Source organism: Lethenteron reissneri, chromosome 56 (genome assembly GCF_015708825.2).
Source record: "Lethenteron reissneri isolate LAM-NWPU_2019-01 chromosome 56, ASM1570882v1, whole genome shotgun sequence".
NCBI lineage: Eukaryota > Metazoa > Chordata > Hyperoartia > Petromyzontiformes > Petromyzontidae > Lethenteron > Lethenteron reissneri.
Genome location: NC_083834.1, coordinates 8811711 through 8817754, shown reverse-complemented (window position 1 = coordinate 8817754; position 6044 = coordinate 8811711). Strand labels below are relative to the sequence as shown.

Sequence of the window (6044 nt, the reverse complement as noted above, 5' to 3'; positions counted from 1 at the left end):
AATGAGGACATTTATAGCAGCCAAAATACACGAAACGCATGGTGATTGCAAAATGTGGAGGGAAAAACCGGAGGATGCGGAGAAAAATCTACACGACCACGGGGAGAGATAAAGACGTGCAAACTCCACATATACAGCAGGCGTCAGGGTCGGGATCGAACCCACGACCTTCCTGCATACCAGGCGAGAGAGTTTACATTTCCGAGCCACTAAATTTCGATTTAAAGCTTTCGTGACTGCAGGGATTCATATTCTTGGTTCTTTCGGTAAAGTCGCGTAGAAGGGAAATAATAAAATAATAAAAACATAATAAAACATAATAAAATGAAATTCTCACAACGTTTCGGCCACAACGCAAGAAGCCGTGGCCGAAACGTCGTGAGCATTTCATTTTATTATGTTTTATATTTGTATTATTTTATTATTTCCCTTCTACGTGACTTTACCGAAAGAACCAAGAATATGAATCCTAGCCACTACTGAGGTGTGAACCACCGTGCGTAGTCCATCACTGATGGCTTGCCCAATACACCAACGTGCATTCACGTGGAACGTGTGGACCCCATTCAGCAACCACCTTGTCTGTCCGCATTAATCTTTAAAGCCCCCTTTTTGAGCACGTAAAAAAAAAAACTGCCTTTCCCAGCAGTGAAATTTACAGTGGGCTTCAAGTTTTAAGATTAAACATTCGAAATAGCTCGCGGTTATTGTGCCAACCATTAAAATGCATATAAATATATATTGACGTGCAAAGTCTTGGTGTATGACCTCGAATCAATGCCACCATTCCACGTCAGGTACGGGTGATTAAATCCATCGCACTTGGGATTCAAAGTGTAATACATTTCGGGTGCCTTCCCCCACGCTGTTGGGATTTACACGGTACAAAGTGGGTGAAGTAGCAGCCCCTTGCGAATTGTGCTTGCGCACGCCGCCGCTGGCAGGATGGGCCCTCTAGAGCAGTGGATATTCTTCTTCTTAACCGGTGGGTGCACGCAACCCCCAGGGGTACGAGACGCCCTTTCTGGGGGTGCGAGACATGGCCAGATTTTTGTTGTTTGAAGGTCAATCATCGACAACGCAAATTCCGCACGGGCACGTAAGTACGATGACTTTGTTTCATTAAACCCTGCGCATCTATTGACATAAAATAAATTACTATTGAGAACCAAAGAGGTGAAGAATCACTGCTGTAGAGGAAGGCGTGGGGGGGGGGGGGTACTTTGGCCTGCTCTTTCACGATAGCCAGACGTCTTTGGGGGGGGGGGGGTGGTGGGAGTCCTCCAGACGTGACCGCCACCGCACGCGACCTGACCACGAACATCGGTGGGTGGAAACAGAGGCACTGGGCCGGATTTTGTGTGTCCCTGCACGTACGTTAAAACTTATTTCGCCCCGTGCGTCGCACAAACGAGGTGCGGACGCTTGCCACAGTCGTCTTTCAACATGCCGCGCCGGGAGATCGCACCGTCGGCCGCCCGGATTGCAAGTCCGTTGTGCGAACCATTCCGCTCTGGCATCAGCAGCATCCCTCTAGACTTGAATATCTGCCAAATATGAACAGAACGCATGACAACAACAATTTCTTGTTGACTTTTCGAATTTTTGTTGTTGTTGATAAATTCCACAATTAAGCTCGGAACATTAATCTAAATGTTTGCAAGGCACTTACATTTAATTACAATTTCCATCTATATTTATTATGTCAAATCTCCCCCACCTCGCCCCCCTCCCTCTCCACACCACCCATTGTTTCATTACATTCGACGACTGCTTCTGTACAAAGCCGCTTTTGCAACACGAACACATTTTGCAATTGATGGTTGAATGTGAATAAGTCAAATTCACTTTCGCCTCACTGTATAGAGAGCAATTTAGATCGAATCTACAGGTTATAGATGTGCTTCGGTCACAAAGCATTGCTCATGATGGGTTTAACACTGGCATCATTTAGTAATAGGTTTTTACCCTTTCAACTGGTACAAAAACTGACACCTTTATACAAGGCATCATGTTTGCAATAACCACAACACAAGCAGTCAAAATGCAAAAAAAAAGAAACAACTCTGATGATGATAATGATATGCACTGTCCTTGAAGTTGATTGGTCCACACCCGAGACAGCTTTTCTTAGAGCCTAGTCTCCATTGGTGTTGGACCAGATGACGCCAAAAGGCGTGGCATCATTCCTGCTATCATCGTCAGCCATGGTCAGTCCACTGCTGGATGGAGCCCTCCGCAAGCTGCCGCCAGCGCGACGTAGCGATCCCTTTGAGCTCTTGCGCGTCAGCCGATCTCGCGGCTCCATCTCCGCAGTGGAGGTCCTCTCGAATGCGTCCCATTACTCGGCTGCCACTCTGTTGTTGTTGGGGTGCTGCAGTGGCTAGGAGATGTTAACTACCTCGCCTGGTACACAGGAGGTCGTGGGTTTGATCCCGACCCTGACGCCTGCTGCTGTATATTTGGAGTTTGTGTGTCCCTCTCTTATCATCATCACGGTGGCTAGGAGATGTTAACTACCTCGCCTGGTACACAGGATGTCGTGGGTTTGATCCCGACCCTGACGCCTGCTGCTGTATATTTGGTGTTTGTGTGTCTCTCTCCACGTGGTCGCGTGTTTTTTTTTCCGGGCCCTCCAGTTTTTCCTTCCACATTTAGAACCAGCATATTATCTGGATGCTATAAATTTATATGCGATAAGCCACTTCGTTGAGCTATCATTTGTCATGGCCAGGGTCGCTTCTGGAAAAAAAAATCTTGTCGGCAGCTCAGTGGGCCTTGCCTGGTAAGATGAAATAAAAATGTACGCGTGTTTTAGTTGTATTCATTACGACAAGCGTGTAATCGTGTTTCTTTCCATAGGAGGCACCGTAACTGGAAATTACCGACGAGTGTGTGAAACTCCTTGTTGAACATACTCTTTGGTTCTTTCGGTAAAGTCACGTAGATATAAAATAAAATAAATTAAATCACGACGTTTCGGGCGCAACGCAAGCGTCCGTCATCAGGTGGGACAACCACTTCAAGAAACAATTGCTGAAGTGGGCAAAAGGGCTGCTGTGACAAGAGGCTATATAGATTAGAGAGCCCCAAAGATTCCAGTAGATTTTTTTCTTTTTTAGATTTCCCACTGTCAGCATGGATGCCACCACGACCACCACCACGCTGGAATAGACAGCACCATGGGCTTGCAATTCAGAGATTGTCCGGTTCAAATCTCTCGGCGCGAGAGTTAAAACCACGGAGCAAGCTGCTTGAATCCCCCACTCCCCCTGCTTTATCCATCCAGCAGTGAAAATGTGTACTGAACACCTACCACCAAGTCAGTCGATCGGAAGGTGGTGGGGCAAATGCGTGGGTGCCCTCCGAGGTGTTTGGCCAGCGTGGTAGATAAAGTAGGCCAAGTACACACGGTAGAGGGGTCCTCTAGAGTGGGTCTCGCGCAGGGCCCATTCCTGCCAGCAGTGGCATGAGCAAGCGATCACAGAGCAGCGCGTTTTTGGCTCTCAGCATTCTGTTACTGGGCGGTGACAATTTCGATTTCTGTGTATTGCCACTGGCGCTGGGCTAATAAATGACCACAAGCGAGTTCTGACAGGCAACACACACAGAGACACACAAAGACACCCCCCCCCCTCCGTATTTTGCCGTAAAGACTAGTTGGGGCAAGTGCCCCACCACGTAGTTTACACACCAGACCAGGAAGTCATTTGAGGTTGAGTCGACCTAGGTGTTAGACCCAGGATATGTTCAGATATTCGCCACAATGTTTCTGTTCGCGAGCGAGAATAGGTTCATAGCACAGTGGGCTAACCACTCCACTTGCACTACCATACACGTACAAAGATCCCCGTATAGTCTTAACAGACTATTAACTAGCACCTATGAAGTCCACCACGGCATAAGATCCTTTGTCACCTGAGTGACCATATTTACACACCGCACCAGGTGCTCATTTGAGGTTAAGTCGACCTAGGGGAGGTGCCAGGTCCGGTTCAGATAATCGTCACTGGTGTTGACCGTGAGCGGGAATCGAACTCGGGTCGCCGGGTTCATAGCTCAGTGCGCTAACCACTGCAGACACACATAGAAAGATCACCCGTATAGCCTGGTCAGACTGCTGGGGCAAGTGCTCTTAAGCGAGCACCTATAAAGGCCGGCACGACACACGAGGGGGTGGGTGGCCAGCACCACGCACGGCCGCCTTTGTCTCCCCAGTGGCGATAATTGTACATAAACGCACCAGGTATTCATTTGAGGCTGAGTCGACCTAGGGGAGGCCCAGGGCCGGTTCAGATAATCGTCACTGATGTTAGCCGTGAGCGGGAATCGAACTCGGGTCGCCAGGTCCGTAGCGCAGCGCGCTAACCGCTACACCACCGCTCCTACACACAAATACAAAGACACGCGCACGCACACACACACACGCACACACACAAGTAAACACAACCCCATCACGTGCGTTTGACCCACAACTTTGACCGACAGCGGGTATAATAAACAAGGCCGTTACTCTTAAACAGCCTCAACTTAGCAACAACAACAACAACCAACAACAACTTGTCCCGCAGACATCATGCTTAATGACGTACCTGTTACAATTCCGTGTTCTTCTCTAAGAACAGAATTCGTTTTTGTTTATAAATCCCATCCCCAAAGGCACCCGTGGGTTTTTCATCACAGATTCCCCGCGCACTCTCTGTTGCCTCTGGTGCCAGAGCATCATCAGCAACGTTACATTTTCCAAGGATAACATCTATTACATTTGTTTTATTTATTTCATTCCCACCCCACTCCCTCCCTCAAGCAGGAATAAATACACAGCCCCAGCAACGGTGTTTGTGCCGTGACCTGCAACGAACTCTGGCAACACAGCTGTTTCCTTAAGCAGGAATAACAACAATAACATATTCTTGGTCTTTCGGTAAAGTCACATAAAGGGAAATAATAAAATAATAAATATAAAACAATTAAATTCTCACGACGTTTCGATTGCAACACAAGCAATCATCATCGGGTGTGAAAACCACAGCAAGAAACGTCGTGAGAATTTTATTGTTTTATTTGTATTATTTTATTATTTCCCTTCTACGTTACTTTACCGAAAGGATCCAGGAATATGAATCCCTGCAGTCACGAAAGCTTTAAATCGAAACAACAACAACAACATAGCAACACAAGATAAAGGTGCAGCCCTGCAAGTGTTTGTTTTCTCTCACACCACCGCTGGTAGAAGGGTCTGTCCACTCCGAGGAGCGCTGGAGCGCAACGCCTCTTGTGTAGACGAGGCTGTGTTGGCCTACTCTTCCGGGATGGCAAGAGGTGGGAGTAACAACCACATGCCAACGTTTCCCCAACGTTGAGTCAACGTTGGGGAAACGGTTAAAACTCACATGCCAACGTTGGACCAACGTTGGGCCAACGGTTCCAACCACATGCCAACGTTGAGTCAACTTTGGGTCAACGGTTCAAACTCACATGCCAACGTTGAGCCAAAGTTGGGCCAACGGTTCCAACCCACATGCTAACGTTGAGCAAACGTTAGGCCATCGGTTCCGACCACATGCCAACGTTGAGCCAACGTTAGGCCAACATATGTATTATTTTCACAGGTGAACACAAACACCCGTTGGCCAATAAATGCACATCTCCGATGTGTCTGCACAATAGAAACCCGGCTATAGCAGCAGTAACAACAACAACAACAACAGACCAATATAATGAAACAACAATTATTGCACAGTCGAGTTCCGAATGGCCAAGCCTCACTGGGTCGTTCCACTTTACTCGTTACAATTGCCTCGCCGAATGATCGAATCAAACCCGGGGCCGACGTTGCAACTGCAGCGTGCTAGCGAGCGAGCGAACGCGCGATCATCACCGCACCGCTGTGGTGGCAGTAGCAGCAGCAGTAGCAGCGAGCCGCTGAGGTTTTTTTTCTGTCGGTATCGGAAGATGTTTCACCGATCGTTTAGCCTGTCAAGTTCAGTGGGCAGCTCCGGGGCAAGCGCACGACGCCTGAAGCAGAGGACGGCTCCTGTAAT

The 6044-nt window shown here is 48.1% G+C and overlaps 1 long non-coding RNA gene across 1 annotated transcript; it reads right to left on the bottom strand.

Moving 5' to 3' along the window:
- Positions 1 to 415: 415 nt before the first annotated feature.
- LOC133356945 (uncharacterized) lies at positions 416 to 5412 on the bottom strand. Its single transcript, XR_009756918.1, has 3 exons — positions 5220 to 5412; positions 4244 to 4382; positions 416 to 1547 (listed from the first exon to the last, which is right to left on the bottom strand). It is a non-coding gene; the product is annotated as an uncharacterized LOC133356945 (long non-coding RNA).
- Positions 5413 to 6044: the final 632 nt, after the last annotated feature.